Source organism: Epinephelus moara, chromosome 19, assembly GCF_006386435.1.
Source record: "Epinephelus moara isolate mb chromosome 19, YSFRI_EMoa_1.0, whole genome shotgun sequence".
In the NCBI taxonomy this organism is placed as follows: domain Eukaryota; kingdom Metazoa; phylum Chordata; class Actinopteri; order Perciformes; family Serranidae; genus Epinephelus; species Epinephelus moara.
In genome coordinates this window covers 15911507-15930699 of record NC_065524.1, presented here as the reverse complement: position 1 = coordinate 15930699, position 19193 = coordinate 15911507, and the positions used below count along the sequence as shown (strand labels likewise).

Here is a 19193-nt window from a genome sequence, read left to right as displayed (position 1 = left end):
CTAAATTCATCCAGGACTTGAACACCCCTATTCACACACACATTAGATCGATTATCACGATCACACTGCTGCGTAAAATGGCTGTTAGACTGTTGGAAATCCTATCATGCACCGTTGCACCAATGATCGTGACGGCCTATTAGTACTTAATGCCCATTACAGTCCATAACAGTCGTAGTTTGCATATGTTGCTTGAGGGAACGGTGGATCAGACTCATGTGAATTCATAGGTACATGTAGAGCTCGCTGCTTAATAATCTCCAGCACATGAATATCCAAATGAGGTCGACTGATCCTGTCTGTCGCCTACAGCCCAAACTTACACACAGACTTTCTCCTCCACTGATGTTTATGGAACTTAACCAAGGACTGTGGCTGCTTCACACTTCAAATTTACTTTCACCCAACTGATATATGCCTGAAATTTAATGGATTTAGATAGAAAGACAGATTTCATTCTGTGTAAAGTTGATGCAAACCCAGCTGAGTCTCGGCAACAACGAGGACATCACAGCAGGAGGCTTTTCATTGCATTTCATTCAAATGATGAGAAAACTAAAGACGAAATCACAAATTCATCGCTGCCACATTTAGATCAATAGCAGGAATCAATAACACCACATCAACCGCTAAAGTGTAGGAGGACATACACAAAACCAAGGAGACATGCTGAGAATCAGAATGCATGTTGTAAATATAAATATTTTCATAAGCTAAAGAGAAGAAACCTACATATATTTATGGCTGTCTTTTCCAAAAAGATTATAAAAAGTAACCACCTTGTAATAGTTCTTGCTTTGTAGCACTTTGCAGCAGACATATTATTCAAGCATGGCTTTATAGCTGAAAATAGTTTCATTATTCTTTACTTCTGTGAGCAAATACATTATGATACATAGGCCTTGCTGTAAGCTTCCCTATTTCACATTCATCTTTTTAAGTATATTAATAAACAGTAAAGAGAAAGGATTTTTTCAAAGGTCCCATTTGTCCTCAAAAGCAGCTGAATACGTGCTTTAGTTCCTGCATTCATCAAAAGGCGTGGCCGCGGCATTAATATAACGGCATGACAAATGAAAAAAAAAAGAAAAGGAAAACATTCCCACCAGCAGCTCACAACTGGATGAATATAGAACAACAAAACACTACAGAGATTCATCAAAGAATAATACGCATATGTCAAATTCTCCCCGTGCCAAAACTAAGCCCAACAGTTTGTTTTGCCACACTGACCCTGTCAAGTTGTATTTAGAAACATGCTGTTGCTAGCAGCTGTGCCAAGATCACTTCATTTTAGAAGTGAAAACACAATTAATAGATCTGAAAGAGAAAGATAGCAAATACACGTCCGCTCTTATGATGATTATACAAAGAAGTAGTCAGGGTTCTAATTCGGTGGGTCTTTTCAACTGAGAGAAGAAATAAACCTATTTTGAAAGTAAATAATTGATTAAAAAGACTGATAAAATATGTAGACTTTTTTCCCTCTAAAGCATCACAACCTATGACACCTGCTTTGAAATGCAATGGTCCGTTTGTCCTTGCTTTAAGCGAAGAGGAATGAGTCTCTGTTTGTATTCTTATTTACCAGTTTTCAGGTTCCGCCTGTCAAGGTGAATCTTTCTTCTGTGGGATGATTTAAATCTTTTACCGAAGCTTTGACCTTTCCAGATGACTGTCTGGGTCTGACACAAACCATAGATGATGAAGCGTGGAAAAGCAAGGCCATTTTTAGTCTGTGCCAAACGCTGCCCATGGCACACACACACAGGAAATATTGAGAATGAGACACAAAATGGTCTAAAATGGATTAATGATATCAAAAGGAAATAATGACTGCATGTAAACTGGATGTCAGATATAAAGGAATTTGTATTTGAAAACACCAAAGGATGCCCAAATTATTAATTGCACAAATGAAATGTAGTCCTTCATATTCTGTAGTCAGCATTTAGACCAGTGAATCTCAATACCTTTAGCTAAATTATGCCAATTCTACATTTGGCAACAGTCAATACAAACAGGAATCGAGATTCACTACAGCAGCAAGAATCTATTTGAAGCTGTGTGATAATAAAAAGGAAGTAAAATGAATTTAATCTTCAGACAAGATGAGCATTATTTCCTGTCAATGCCTCCAGCCAGTCTTGGCTGCCAAACTGATCCTGAGCCAGAAACCTTGTTATCTTCTCTCAGCTGAAAGGCAGCGATGTCAGTCTTTTCAACTTGAACTTCTGCTCCAACGGCAACTAAACCTCAACACATTGTGGGATGCTGCAATGACACCATCAGCATAATCAATTAAAATCTTTTTTATTAGTTCCCTGGCTGATCCGTTAAAGGGTATCGATCGCTCTGGTGTGAAAATGCTTTGGGTAATCACTTTAAGGGGTGCTGTAAAGATCTGACACCTTTGTGGCACATGCAAATGTCACTTTATTTATTTAAAGGATAGTTATTGCGGAAAGTGAGGAGAAGTATATATCCAATAAAACTATAAAGCCTGGGGAGCATTTTGGCAGACACATCTCCTTTTCATCCATATCAGCCATGGGCAGCAATAAATAACATCAAGCTGTGCAAAAATTTTAAATCTTACTGATAATCAATATCTGTAAACATGCTCAACATCATTATTCATAAGCTTAAAGTTAAAATTGTTAAAAGCTCCAGCTGTTAACTCAAACTAAGAAATTTTATTTGCTATTTTTGAAATCTATGCTCAAAAGGAAGACATAACGTTTAGATCATCAAGACATCCCTTCGTAAAAAGGATGATGTCATTCAGTGTCCAATTTATTTACACAAAAAACACTGAATGCAGGGTGAATTCTGATGTTCAAATTACACTGTGGCTCTCTAGGGAGCCCTTTTTTTGTGTGTGTGTGTGTGTGTGTGTGTGTGTGGGGGGGGGTACTGTACACATGCACATACATACATACATACATACATGATAGCAAAAATATACTATCAATACATTTCAAATCAAACAGAGAACATTTCGCATAGTGCATGAAGAAACAGAAAAATTATTCGCTGTACATTCACTACCACTTGACAATTTCTTCTCTGCTCCGATCGCCAATACCTGTCTGCTCTAAGCGCTTCCACCATCACTCTCTGTCTCTTTCGCTCAACCACACACTCATTACGCCTTGAGCTATTCCCTCAGACAAAATTCTCATGTAAGATACTGGAGTTGATGCAGTAATGAGTGGGCTTGTACGTACGTTTGCGTGATTGTCATTGGTTAGAATTCTATGAACTTCGACAATCACATAAAAGATGAATAAGGTTCTACGGCCAATAGTTTTACCTTTATACAGCAGTTGTGATCTAATCATACGCCAACCTTGCTAAATGTCTTTCTGTTGTGGGTTTCCCCGGTCTACCAAAGTGGCGCATGGCTTGACAATTTTACACGCCACTGACAACAATTTACCAGCATTTGGGCGGTGGTGGCTGCTAATTTCCCGACCCTGACCTGTTTACTGCGGTAGCACCTGCTTTAGTATTGCAATTATTCCCATGCAGAGTAGATGAGTGGTGACGGTCATTCTTAATGGAAGTGTTAAATCAAATAGTGCTTTAGCTCTTTCAGAGACAGAAAACAAATTATTGCCAAAGTCCTTTAATTTGTTAAAACTGCATGAAAGCCAAGAATACTACAGCTGAATGCATAAAGAGCTACGGCAGATTTCAGAAGCAGCCTCAGCGAGCAACACTGTAAGAGCAGCAAAGCCCATTTTTCTTTCCCATCAACACTGGGCCACCGTAGAGGCTATTTTGATAGTTGTTAGCGTACATACCTGTACATCTGCTTACACTGTATAAGGTCCAGTGTTAATTAGGACAGTCAGTCCGTATATACGCAGTCATGACCTATGATTCTTCCTTTAGGTTATTATTTCTATCTCTGGATGCTCATTAGAAGTGAGTCAGCATGTTCGCCCAAACCCTGGCACTCGGCTGTGTCTGACATGTTGGCTTGTTGCTGATTTTCTTTGCTTAGGGAGTGTTCAGAAATTGGTCACCAGGGAAATTATTCTGTTGCTGCCGCTCCTCCCTAATCTATCACATCACTTTAAAGTGGAGCACCTTTCCTCTCTGCATTTCTGTACACTTCTTCAGCTCACAGTATATTAAGCACAGCACAGAGTGGCTGCAGTGATTATTGTTGGAAAAACTTGGTGTTACATTCATGCATCCATTTAATGAAGATGGTGTTAATTATCATTTGCATGCACTTACTGTAATACTTTCAGGAGGATTTTTAATTTTTTAAATAGACGCAACCACGGCTTATTAAAACGATGATTTATTCACTTCAAAGTGTGACTAGAGTTTTGCAAAGACAGTGCTCATAAAACTAAGTCACTGTTATTCCACTGAGAGCATGATAGCCTGCAGCTTTCAGTCATTTGTTAAGCAGCAGGAAATGACACAGTAAAGATGGCTCAACCTGTGGCAAATTGTGGCTGTCCTGCTGTAGCTGTCACCTTCCCATGAGCAGACAGGTAAAGGTAAGAAAACCATGCATGAGCACTGTGACTGCAGGATCCTGCCGGGGGGAGCACCTCGTCTCGGCTGGCTGAGTAAATAGCACTGGACACAGGGTGCTGCCCCCGTAGCTTGAAGCCTCCTAGCCTGTTTGCAGATGGAAGCTCCGCTTATAAATCACAGCAGTGAGGGGAGACCTTGTGCAAATGCGACCACAAGTATGTTATTATTCACCACTGTTGCCACAGTGTGGGCTTACATCAGAGTATCAGAACATGAAGAGAATCCTCTTTGTTGACTGCTGTAATTCTTTAAGCATGTAGGTCATGCCTGGTTTCTCTGTCTGAATCAGCTACCTGCTGCTGCTGCTAGGAAGAGCATGCCACGGTTACAGATCAGGATATTCAAATATGACACATTAACACCCTTTTATTCTGCATAATACCACACTCCATATTCTAATGTGAGCGCTGATTGTTTGAGTGTCATTATGCTAAATGGAGGATGGAGAAATGCAGAGGGTGAGAAACCTGGAACCTAATGGCCCGAGTCCCACCACCCGTTTTTATATCTGCTGTGATCAAGTATAACTATTATCACAATAATATCAGAGTGTCCATTAAGAACTCAGCATCACTGGCTGTGTTTACATGCAGGGACTAACTTACTGGCCATGATTCTCTGGAAAACAGCTTATTAAGGATAAGCTGCTTGCATGCACCTCTGCTTCCTTGTGATGCAGAATCTGTGTTGTAATGAATAAACCAGAACAGAACATTTCTGTCGTCCTCTATAGGGCCCTGTCAGCAATGAAGTATGAAAATGTGCCACCACCAAATAAATCCTTTCCCTAAGCAACACTAGGTAACGTCTGATACAGAGGGAAGGAATGACAATCCAGACTATAGAAATTGTAAATAGTGCTTACCACAATGTTTTTGTTGACAACAACATGTAGCCTATCTATCGTGCTGTGTGAGTGTGAGTCTGTAGCAGCAATGAAAACAAACAGTGAAAGCGGTAAGACGTTCCCACCTCACAGCAAAATATTCAATGTTGAAATATGCCAGCCTAACCTGGTCTTATATAATCACTCTGTGAGGTTTATTGGGTGGCTCTAATCCAAACATGACGTTTACTTTGAATCATTTTGAAGCAAGATTACTTAAGTAAGGATTATCCGAGTTCTCCGTGCATGTAAACAAACTTTGCTATGTAGTGGCGATATGCACAATCTGATAAATGATAACGGAAATGCATGATGTGTTTTCTGGCTCTGGGCTTCCAGCCTCAATATTTCCCACTTTAGGTAACAGTATAATGTCAGAAACTACAGGTTATTCAGTCAAGGAGTGTGTAGGACTCCAGACATGAGGAAGGTGTGCAGAAAGGCTTAAACTGCTCACAAGTGAGCTCTGAAGCACTTGCCACTTCCACAGTAGGACAAGTGGGTGCACACATTGGGATTGAACCAAAGATAGACACAGTAGTTGTATATAATGAAATCTTTTTGGCCTTAATGAAGCTCAGGGTGTTCTATGATTGCTCAGTTCCACAGCACTGATCCCGTCTGCACACGCAATGGATTCAGTGCTGCAGGGGGAGAAAGAGAGTCTGCAGCATGTCCGTCAGCCAAACGTATGACAGAGGTGAGATGAATGGCCAGAAAAAAAGGTGTAAATGCTGCAGCCTCTGGATAGGGCAGAGCAGTGGAGCAAATACAAGCAGCTACTGAACTGATGGCTGCTTGATTCATTGGCCCATGACCAGCTGTATGGTTGATCAAGCACAGTTCACCCTGAAGCCCAAAAGCTACAGTGCACAGGTACACTAAGAAGCTTCTTTGATACAATATGGTCATCACATTTGGAACTGGAAAGCAACTTTTAACATAAAACTATGAAGTACATGCAAAACTTTAACATATCCAAACCAGTGCGTTGAGTGTGCAAATACCATCCAGTTTGGGTGGAAAAAGGGTTCTTCTTTATTATTCATATCACAGTGATTTCCCACAGAGGTCTGCTGGTGACTCTGATTCCTTCTGTGTTAAAGAGGGAGCATTTAGAAACGGCATAAAAATGATACTACTCTGAACTGAGGGCACACGCAACCAGACGTCTGCTCATATTTATGTATGAGCGCTCTGGCTCAGTATCAGTTGAAATTATATCACTGACCACTGAGCAACAGAGAGGCAAAGACAAAAGAAAGGGCTTCACATCTGTGAGACAAACTGACTAACCTCTGCATAACCTGCACATGATTGACAGAATTGAAATGAGTGGGCAAGGAGCATGTCAGGTAAACTCAATAACAAAATGTATTCCTACTACTTCACTGTACCACCGCTCTGTACAGCTGCAGGCGTACTTCTTGTCAGATACATTTTTTTTTTAAATATAACTTATTGATTAGATTAGCATACCTGTGGAGGGTGAAATCAAGACCTCACTGCGGGCTGAAATGCGGCGGAGTAGAGAGAGCCTCAGACTGACAGTTGGGGTAATAGACCTGTGCCTTTACTTGAGACAGGTTGTTATTATGATATTTTCTCAAGAAGCCTCATTGTTTTTGATCCGTCTCCTGCTCGCTGCTGTAATTTGTTGTTAATGGAAAACCAACATTTTATCAATCAATCAAAAATAATATTCCTGCAAAAATGGAGAATGCGGTGCGCCTACATTATCCCATTGGATGAAATTAAGCTGCTAAATTGAAGAAATCTCAGATTTACCCCATGAGCCATTATAGTACAGGTATTATTTTTTAACTTTATTGGCAACCAGATCTAGAACCTATTCCAGCAGACCACAGCCTCAACTATTATGTGAATATTGGCTTTTATTTTGTGATTTATGGCATCTAACATCCGCTTCCTTTAAAGCCTTGAACTTTAGGATCATCACCCTGACATGATTATAATGGTCTTGTGATTTTTTTTATTGTATTTATCACAAGAGCCTTGACATTATAATCTGTAGGAGGCATTTTGATCCCGAGATGGAAGCAAAGAAAGCAGTAAATGAAGAGAAAATGTATGTGTGGTAATTCTGAGCAAAACGTTTGATTTGAATATTTGAACCTCAACACTCAGCAGTGTAGAAGACATCATTCAATATGCCTCAGGGCCCCCAAAGCTTGTGATTATTCCAATGAGTGCTTAAGAAATGTAGAGCATGGTGTGTAGCATTAGAAGTCATTTGCATTTTGGAGGCCTAAATTACAGGTGGGCACAAAGAAATGATCAAAGCAGGGAAAAGGAGGATTCTGTTGGAATCTATCAAACTGCTGTTTCATGAGGTATCTCAAAGTGAAAAAGCCTCTGAAATGCTGCAGATAAAGTGTAGCAAAAGAGACAAGTCAAGCCATATATCCCTTTATGGAAGGTAAAACCAGGGCAGATGTGGATTCTCAAATATCCATACCCCATGTCAAACTGTCTCAGCGGAGATTAGCAGCATACGGAGCAAGGAGGTTAGAATTATCAGTAATCCTAAAATACAGCTTGTGATTTGTACCGCAAGAGCAGACGAGTTCCAAGTGGTTGATCTAAATGAATAGTAAAATAATAATTAGGGAGCATTTTTCATGAGACATTATTTTAATTTCCATTCATAAATCAACCTCAACAGCACATTTAATCAGAGAAAGGAAAAAAGAGTGTTTCTGGTCTTGCAATGTGAGAGCCAGCCGATGGTACCCTTCCAATGTAGGGCTACTAATTAGACTTTTTTTCCTTTCAAGGCGTCCTTCAACATTTTTCAAAAGCACCATATCAAAGGGGCTTCAAAGTCAAAACCCCACTCTGAATTTTGAGGTGACAGAACTGCATACATATGAAGACTTGCTGTATGGCCCCCTGTCTTTGTCACAGGACCAGTGTGAGACAAAAATCATGTCTGCTGCATACTGCATACTGCATACTGCATACTAATGACTGAAAACCTACAAAATATAAGCTTGGCTGTACTGAGGCTGTATTCAGTGACAAAAGCCTTGTAATCATCCCCAACCTGACCAAAGGTGTTTGAACTGAGCTACTAAGCAACCTCCACTGACATCTAAAGGGAACATGGGTGATTGATCATTTAAACTGACCTTTCTAACGTTGCCCTGCATTATTTATAACATTAAAGGTTTATTGATGAGCTACTATATGGTTAGACATATGCTAGGAGCTACATGGAGTGGGTTAAGAGCTATTGTCAGGGGCTGTAGAGGAGTCAGTGTAACATGGTGAAACAGAGTTAATATGGTAGCATGTGGTCGGTGGGGTAGGGTACCAAAACCCAACCGGACTGAATGACAACGCAGAATTCAGTGCCTCATTTCAGCCTCTCTTAAGGTGGACTGTTGAGGCTATTGTCGTTGTAGTGACAATCAGACATTCCTGAACGGATAAAGGTAAACTGTCAGGCTGCTGAGTCTTTTCTGTGTTAGGGAGACAATTAGTGATCCAAACTCAAAATTTATTTTGCTGTTATCAGTACTGTAACTAATATTTAGCGCTAAATCCTTTTAGTTGGGTTAGGTTGTATTTATTATGTAAATTTGTTAAAAGTGTTTTGTATTTATTCATATTTACATATTTAAGTGTACTTTAAACTGGTAAGAGTTCATAAATTGTTCAATTTCAAGGTTAGATTTGCCTTTGCAATGTAAAAAAAAAAGAAGTTTTTTAATGATGTTGACCATCATGTTGTGCTTTATTTTTTTAAAGTATTGGCACTGGCACCATTTAGCCACCGGCAACATTTTTAAAGTATCGTTTTAGCATCAATAACAGCAAAACAACAAATTATACCCAACCCTAGGTGGCTATAACTAATATGGTTAATGTAGAAATAATTCCTAGCTGTAGCCCCATGGTCACCCAGAGTAAAGGACAGGATGTCATTCAATGATCCTTCACTGCCCTCGGGTCTTTCCCACTGTCTCAACTGTGTACAGCCTTAGAGGTCTGACTGATTTAATAGTGATTAAGTCAGATTTTGTCAGCACAACAACCACATATATGACAACAACATAGATATCCTGCAGATAATAAAATGTTTGTTTCTATCAAAATGATCCTCAGGAATTGTACAAAGTTGCTTATTTACCATTAGAGCTAATTAAGAGACCCCATAACTTAATTTTGCTGGACTTCTTTATTTAGTGTCTCATGGTATAAAATGGAAAAGCTAAGTAAAATATTACCCCAAAGAATGGGCTCTGCACAGAATCATAAGAGATGATAAAATAGGCCATAACCACATTTCCCAAAACACTACATACAAAATAAAAACTAACATTCGTTAAGAGACCCAACCTCATTAACTGCAAATCGAATCGAGCTCTCTGTACTGATGTAGCTGTGACCTCTTGGAAGCATGGTAAGTACATAATTATTATAGGAACACATTTTCCAATTAGAAGACCGAATGTTTGTCTTTTTCCTGTATACTTTAAGGCAAAACATACAGTATACCACTGGGTAAGTCTGTTTCTTCTGATTTCTTCATTGGCCTTGTGCTTTAGGAATAATTACTTCAAGACTTGAAGCCTGGGATGTTTTTGTCAACTGGGAATTTATTGGACTTAATGAACTCTTTGTTAACGGAAGCTCAGGGTGCTCTGTGATTGCCTTCATCGCACTCAGTTCCGCAACACTGATGATAGCTGATCCCATTTGCACAACTCCAGTGATACATAGCCTGTGTGAACTCCTGTGATGCAATGTTGTGGGGGAATAAAAGCCAGGCTGCAGTATGTTTATGAGCCAAGGTAGACTGGGGTGAGACGAATGGGCTTGAGGAAAAAAAATAGTGCAGCTTCTGTCGGCAGATGGAGAACCCTGGATGACTTGAAGACTTTTTTTGAACTGTCTGTTAGAGGCTAGCAAATCCCCCCCTGCTGCCGGTGTTTGTGCAAAGGTAGGCTAAACACATGACTGATCTATCTCTGTACTGAATGCGCAGAGAAATTGATATTGATCTTCTTATGTAATGCTCAGTAAATCAGCAAATAATCCCAAAATGTCCAAGTATCCCTTTGGAGATTAAAAGCATCATTCTATAGACTATACTGTAAAGAGCCTTGGATTGCAAAGCACAGGGCAAAAGTTAAACAACAGCAATAGTGCAGCGTCATCTGTAAAAGCTATACTACACTGAGTCGTGGCATGTAACTAAGTACAGTGCACATTCCAGGTATTTGTACTTGAGTATTTCCATTTTATGCCGCTTTATAGCTTTACTCCACTTCATCTCAGAGGTAAATATTGAACTTTTTACTCCACTACATTCCTCTGACAGCTGTAGTTACTTTTCAGAGTAGTTTTTCATCCCCTTCCTGTCCAGTGAAAACCATGTATCTCCATATGTGTTGATTTTTAATGTTTGTGATAAGCCGAAGAATGAAGGGTGCCTTCATGTGCTGAGAAAATTCTCCTGCTTCTTAAGCTAAATAAACTCTTTGAAAACCCTCTGGGATCAGCTGGAAAATGCATCATCACAAAGCTGAAAACAGGGCTGTTTTTCTGACACCATGAAAAGTTGACTTTTTAGAGATACATGGTTCTCAAAGTTCAGCCAACTACCAAACAGTTTATAAAGGTGTTAAAATTAGCACAACCTTTAACATCTATGCAACACACGCATTAAAACACTACTACTTTACTACACTACTTTTTTCATACTTAAAGTACATTATGATGATGATAATACTTACATACTTTCCCTTGGGTAAGGTTTTAAATGCAGGACTTTTATTCATAGTGAAGTATTTTCACAGTTTGGTACTGAAGTAAAGGATCTGAATACCTCTTCCACCACCGACTAGACTGCAACACTACAAAATGATGATCATGTCAGAGTTCATCAATTTATTTGAGACCTACTTGCTAAACTGTATGTTGATTTCGGCATTTACATATGCGGTTAAATCTACACGTATACCAGAGCTTTGATTCAAAGCCTGTTTATTCATGTAGTCTGTGGACAGACTGGGCCCCAGCAGCGCACTTTCGCTTTAAAGCTCCCCACAACATAAAGCCATAAATCTGAGCTTGCCCAGAGGTAAGAGCAACCAACACTAATTAACAGTAGCCGGATGAAAGGTCAAGGCCTGTGTCGTATTAGCGTGAGAAAACACTATTTTTCAATTTACAGTATATACTGGTCTAGTGTGCGTTAAGTTAAAAAAAAAAAAAAAAAAAAAAAGATATAAGCTTGCAGTACCGTGGGTATGAATACAAACATATTTACTCTATGCACAATAATGTATGCTTCCAACCTCTGTTTATTCAAGCTGTATGAAGGGCTTTCAAATGAGATGACTAAATTGTCTTAACACAACTGACACTTTAGATGCAATGACTGCCTCTGGGAATGTCCACAAAGCAAGATTGCTGATCCAAAGTAAAGCTCAATTTAGGCATACTGTGTAGAATTGGTTTTCAATGAATATGTCTAGCCCTTAAAAAGACTTTGGTCCAAGGACATAGTAAGCTCTGAGGAGGTCAGCGCTCCCTCTGCGCGGACCTGTGGGCCATTCTCTCACACTTTGATCTGAGCTCTGATGATGGTGTGGCAAGCACAGACTCAGGAGTGGAAGGATTAGGGACAGGAGGGACACGGGGAGTGACAGCTTCCTTTGTGTTCGTTTTATCCTCATTTTGTGCATAACGGCAGACAGCATGCAAACCAATGGCTCCTCTAAGGTGTTTCTTTTTCGGGGGGTGTGAAATCCTTAACTCTTAAAAGAGAGATCAAAGGCGAAGCAGGCTCATTGATAACTGTATAATGGCTCACTTAAAGAGAACAGACATTTCGGGGAGATGGGCGCGTGGTTCAAACTGCAAGCTATTAGTCATGCTGTCGGCTCATTTCCATATGTGTTTTATTGTCTCATGGGCAAAGGCTACTGCACCTCCTCGCATTTATTGCACTCACGGTAGATCTAATGATATTCACACCTACGGCAAAAACAAAGGGCCTTGTATCTCTTTGTCTCCATATGAAAAGGCTCTTGAAAGGTGACAGTGTGAAAGCACATTTCAGTTTTGTGCGCTTTTCTTTGATGAGCTTTTAGCCAGGCTTGTCTGGAACAATATGAAGCTACATCTCAGACATTATGATTATTACAGACTGAATATAAATTCAGTAATGCAGACAAATTTTATGTGAGTTGACAAAGACTGTCATCAGAGCAAATACTTTGCAAATAAATATGCTGTGTTTTTTAGTCTCTGCAGTACTGAAACTGCTCCTGAGCAACTTTGAAGTCAGTTACGAGCACAAGAAACCAAGTGGGTTTTGTGCTTAAACCTAACCACAAATTAATCACAGCATTATTGAAACATAAAGAAATGTAAAGTTTCAATGACAGAACAGAACAGACCTCTCTCCCCTCCCTCTCACACAAACACCTCACCCTAATGATGTTTTCCATCAAGGCCATGGAAAAGTGTTTAGGAAAAGAAACAGGGTGTATTTTTTGATAATCCAGCTGCAGCCAAGATGCTCTGAGAAGCTACCAAGTGTGGTTGGAACTGCGTCACAGGAGAAAACGTGAAAGATATGATTGACAGTGACGCTATACTGATGTGTACATTGTGCCCGATCAGTGCTGCACATGTGTAACTCAACAGGGACTAGAAGGAAGCAAGATGGCTCACTTAGTAGCTACTTCCAGATGCTATGTACTGTAGTTTAAATAGGCCAGCAATTGCAAACAAAAATCTGCAATACCAGGACACTCTGATACTCCTGAAGTTACATTAAATGCAAGCCAGATGCCACAGCAAACAAAGTCCTTCATGTGTTAATTTAGGCTGCAGTCCATAAGAATCCCCTGTCACTGTAGGATCGAATTACGTATCAAGAGACACTGAATTTCACTGGTTGTAGTATACACATTCACATTTATGGACTTACAACATCACCAAGGTGGCAGTGTTGCCCTGTTCACCCCAGCTCCTTATCTACCACTGCTTGAGAATCAGGAGGACACAGACTCCCGTTGGTCAGTGGATGTAAACATAAAGGTAATTACGATGGGATGAACTGCTGCGAGGATGCCTAATCTCTTCCCCCGTCCCCACTTTTTCCACTCATCTGAAAATGTACATGCACCGAGCCCAGCAGCTGCCGTCTGAACTTCATGGTCTCTTCTTGCCAACCTCAAGGGGAGAGCACATAATACACCTGCCTTGTCACGTAGCAAACTTCCCTTATTCATGGCAGGTACAGGGATATGGGGGATCAACAGATGTGAAAGTGTTGGTAGGAGTGCTCCCCAAGGCTTGTTGCCATCTTTAAGTAGTCCTGTCACTTTTACACTACAGTGCAGGATATGGATATAAAGTATGAGGCTGTAAAAGCAGTGTTTTGAAACATTGGGGCGTTAGTGGATTTATTGAGTGTAAAAGCCTTCTGAAGGATTGCCTGTTCAAAGTATCCACCTTTAAATCCCATAGGAGATTTATTTAACCAAGCGTCCAGGCCTAATCAGAATCTCCCCTCAGACACTAGCTGGGTACAAGTTAGACTCCTTTCTACAAGGATGGTGGTACATAAAAACCATATAAATACACTCACATACATTCAGCATTTTAAAATATACACAGAGATATGAAGGAGTAAGGGTCTATCGTTTGAGTGCATGAGGCGGTGGTCATCATTAAGGTGCTTAATAGACCATGTCGCCTTTAGGACCTGACAGGCAAGCTGGGCAGAGTGGAGGATCCAGAGAGAGAGGGTCACCTTCATGTAGAGACAGCTCTGTCACACTGGGGCCATGAAGGGAGCCACTCTGCCACCCTAGCCTGGCCCAAACAATACATGTCTATGGCCAACCAAGCAGAACAACAAATCCCCCACCTCCTCTAGACTTCAACAAAAAAAGAAAAAGAAACAGACTCTGAGAGAATTTAGGCAGTAGATAAAAATAGTACTTCCAAGCTGCTTCTTGAGGGAACTGTATAATTGCTTGCTGCAAATGTGAAAGTATATGAAGGGCTCATACTTACTTAAATACAATTATGTTCCCTGATTTCAACAATTGAAACCATCTACTGCAGAAAAACAACTGTGGGTATTGCTAAAACATGTAGGTGTCCTTTTAATCTTTTGCTTTCACTCAGATAAAATTGCGATGTGAACGACCACAGGAAGCAGCAGAGAAAGCACTATGAATATATGCAACTGAAGTCACAAAAAGAGCATGCAAAAAAAGCCAGTCTGCTGCTATCTGTGTTATGCGATTTTTTTTGTTAAAAGCAGTCAAATCTCAGAGCTGCATTGCAAAGCGGTGCTATCTTTGTCCGAGCACAGGTGCATCTCTAAATGAGGAGGGATGAGGAGGGACCCAAAGCCCGGCAACATCCCGAACCGAAGAGAGGGGACACGCCACTCAAGGTCATGGTGAATCTGGCACTGCAGATTGATTGGGAGTACAGGGAGCAGCTGGCTGAGAGGAAAACAGGAAGGTGACTGAGGGAATCACCAGGTGGCTCCCGTGAATTATGAAACCGTCCATCCAGCTCTTTCTATCTCCCGTGCAGACTAAGTGCTGGTTTTAAGTGATCCTGTCGTGTGCTGCCTGCCTCTGGAATGGTATCTGATTTCCATGCAAGGTAACATCTGACGGTGGAGTGTACCGTCTGGTCAGAAACTAGAGTTGTTGCTGTGCTTTGATTTGAACTATATAGATTGCTTTCTTCCCCCCACAAATGGCCAGAGGATAATACAGCTAATTACAGCTTTCTAAATGTGGAGTTCATCATGAATATTGATAAAGCATTAATTAGTTACTAAAACTGGAAAACCATTTTCTCTGCACCAAATACATCACATGTTTTTGGAGCAAAAATGTACTGCATCACTTCATAGGAATGAGGACTCATATTTTATTGCAATAAATAATCAAATACTTCTGTCACTCAGGAAGAGTCTGTTCTTAAAAAAACCCAATAAAACACTGGAGCAGCCTGTGATATGTTTTTCTGTAACGTATCTTTATCAATAATAAGAAGGCTGATTATTATTTAGAGGGGATCATAATTATGCTTGGGTAAGAGACCATCATGTAGGTCATCATCATTATGCCTGACGGAGCTCTCTGCCAAACACATACACATTTCTTCATGACTCAGCCTCCTTCCGCAAAAGCCAAGGACTCTGCAGGACTGGGCTCAGGTGGGGAGCCAATAATTCCTCGTGTTAGGACTCTGATGCTGTGATTAAGCCAAAGCGATCTGATAGTTACATTTATCTCGAAACACTTCTCTCGGATTTCATAATGGAGCCTCTTCAGAGCACTGCCGAATGGGAAATACTGTTCTTTTAATTGCTCAATGCCTTTCTGTTCAGTCTTTCAGTCGACATAAAATGAAAACTGCCAAGTACAAATCCTTTGAAACATTTGCTTCTGGTTTTCTAGACCTATCTCAAAAGCAGTGCATTCATACTTGTTTTGTTCCATGTTCTTCATCTCACGCTCTTTGACCCGAACGATAAAGAGCCCCCGTTTGATTCCATGCATATTGTCATCAGGGTGTTATGGATGTGACATTAGATTTAAAGCTGAGTGAGATTTGGGGGTTATCTGGCATTCCAAGCTGCATGCAAAAAGTCAAACCATGAAACAAGATTCACCCCATGCTCGCTCTGGCGAGCACTTCATTCAGCATATGACATGGTGACTAAACCTTTGGGCTTTCCAGATTCATGTGTATGTGTGTTGAAAGAGGTGGATATAGGTACAGTAATGGCTGATTTAAATTCAAATCTTTTCTACGGTCCTGACAGTTGCGGCATCATTTATAAAAGGCAAGGTGTGACATTTATGATATTGAGGTCGCTGGTTGACAATGAAAGAAATGTTTAATCTGTTAAATTACCCTATGAAATGATTACTTCAGTAGGCCTACTTCATAATGATTTAATGTTAACATGTCGTATAATTTTTAATTAACTTGGAACAGGGGAGAGTGCGGAAGGTGGGGGCGTAACTCAAGGACTAGCTGCTCATTGACGATCAGGTGTCCGATACTCAGCTGCTAAATGCTTTTTCTATCACAAATTAAATCACAGAAATAATAATACAATACATGCCCACAGTCAATGGCCTGTTTCTTGCACTCTGCAGATCATTCAGGTAAATGTTAAGTGCAGGGTCAACAGCAGGGCCACACTTTTTCGGTTTTCAAATATTATTAACCAGCAAAATAAGTACATTGGCATTCGTCGTCAGACCACAAATGTCACTGCCAGTAGACAGGATAAAACATTTGCTGGGGCCAAAATTACTATCTTGCACCTCTGTGGCGATCTCCAGTATCAAAGCAAGACAATCCTGCACTGTTAGAGCTAATATATCGCTGTCATAAACTTGTGCAAGGTGCTGCACTGCCTCCTGAATTGCTGAGTAGGCCAAGATTGAGCCAGTTTAAAAACTGCAAGTCAATCAGCACAGGCCAGGCACGGTGCGGCAGCCCTCGTTAGCTGTGACCTTGGGAGATAATAATGGCACTAAACTGGGTGTATGTGTGGGGTAATAGCGCTGTGATTAAAGAATTATGTAGGAGAGCATAAACATTGGCGTGTCTGCCAACGCACACAGTCATTCACCTGAGCCTGTGGGAAGACTGCTGCGGTTTTGATAACAAAATGTTTAGGGTACTCTAACTTGTGTACATGCGTGAGGACAACTTGAGTCTTGAAAAATGTGTGTGGAGTCTGTGTTTAGTCTGTCCTGGTCTTCTCATAAATATGCATAAATATGGGCTGGCCAGTTGGTCAACACAGTATGCACTGTTCCCAGTTTGCTGTCGTGAAACCAAACAATGCTGATCATAAATATGTGCCAAGCAGATGGGGACTATTATAAATATTCATTTCTGACTTTATACATCCCCTGGATGTAGACATGCAATTGTGCACTTCTGAACCACACAAAGAACTACAAACATTCCCAAGGCTCCCAGTACCTGTCAGCTCTCTGCCTTATGCATTCTCTTTGATAAAACACACGGGAACCAATGCATTAACAAAACACAGGAACGAGTTGTGCTCGGTACGTTTTAAGGTTAGGAAAAGGCTTGTTATGAAAAATCTGAAGAAAACCTGCTGTGAATAACTGTAAATAATCTCAGAGCAGAGACTAGCACTAGCTGAACGGCATCAGGATTCAGGTCCCAGTTTGTGCTCAACAAGAAATAAGTTCGGAAAAAGACAGAAAATGAACAAGCTGAACCAAAATAAGTAAGAAAGAACATAATGTCAACTACAAGATAAAGTTTAAGAGGAAGTTATTAAGGCGATGTGCCTGAACAAAATGCTACTTTCTCTTTATCCAAAGGGGAACAAAGCTGCGTCTTTGTTTCCTCATTTTGTTTTATTAAACCATCACTCACCACTCAATACCAACAAAATAACAACCAAAGATTTCACAGCTTGTATATAATTCATCATTCTCTGCAGATCATTTCTTTTAATCATGTAAAAGCAATAACTACCTTGCATTAATTAGAATGGGGGTAGCATTTAATACCAGTGCAGTGGGGAGTCTAATAGAGAGCTGATCTCGCAGTTTTTATTCCCTTGTATGTCTAATGTTCATAAACAAAACACTAGGAGAAAATATAAACTTAAGAGTGGAACAGTTAGCAAGCCTTTTAGCAGCATGACAGACTACTAATTTGTATGTCTGAAAGTGTTAATGTAATATACTCGGCTGTATCTTGCTTTGCTTTGCTGCCATGCTCATAATTGCTACTTATTCAGCTTAAAAGCAACAAATAACCGAATAAATAATTCCTCTGGTGACATTCATCTTTATCTGAGACGCCATCTGACTTCTACCCTTGAAAACATTTCATGTGTACAGCCAGAGCGAGAGAAAATGTCCCCCGTGTGTCAAACCACGATAGAGAGACCTTGTACTTCGACCAAACACATCTGTATGACCGGGGACTATGATTGAAGGATAATTGGGTGCAAGCTTGTTGAAATGGAACCCTGTGATAGACCAGGAAATTCCAGTTTCATGGACACGGCCCTGGCAAGGTCGCCGCTGGGTTCAACACCTGGCTTCATAAAAGCCACAAAGGAAAGACTGCGGGAAGGTGCTTTGAGGAACTTGATCCAACACCGGAGTTAAACGAGGGCTCACATGTGTGGTGGAGCTACAGTACGCACCCGATCAGTGCTAATACAGTACATCACATGTTCGCGATGACTGCTTGCTTTATCACATTGTTTTTTAACACTAAAACCGTCTGAGGAGCTTATTTTCTGACGGAGAGTCATGTTAATCGTCTCGCCTTGTAACTTTAATTAAGTGCATTAAGAGGAACGCACAGATTCAGCGTTCTCATTACTATTCACTCAATAATAATTAAAATATCCATCTGTGAGTGTTAAATTGAAAATGTTGCCATGCGTATCACAATAGCAGCATAATGTATCACTGAGATTTGTGGACCAGTTGGAGGTAGAAGGCGACCTGGATGATTTTGTACATGACTAGATACAAAGGGTTTCCCTGGTTATTCATTTATACACGCTATTTGAATGAGTCTCACCCACTGGCATGGACTCAAGGATGACCAAACACACCGGAGCAGCACGAGGCATTACTTTGGGGATAGTGCGGAATTAGTAATGAGATGACTGGGAGCGTGACAGCTCTGTCCGGCTTACTGA

The 19193-nt window shown here is 40.5% G+C and overlaps 1 protein-coding gene across 3 annotated transcripts in view; it reads right to left on the bottom strand.

Annotated features, from left to right (window-relative positions):
* Positions 1-19193, bottom strand: part of macrod2 (mono-ADP ribosylhydrolase 2) — a 468001-nt gene that overhangs the window by 122737 nt on the left and 326071 nt on the right. The window lies entirely within an intron of this gene.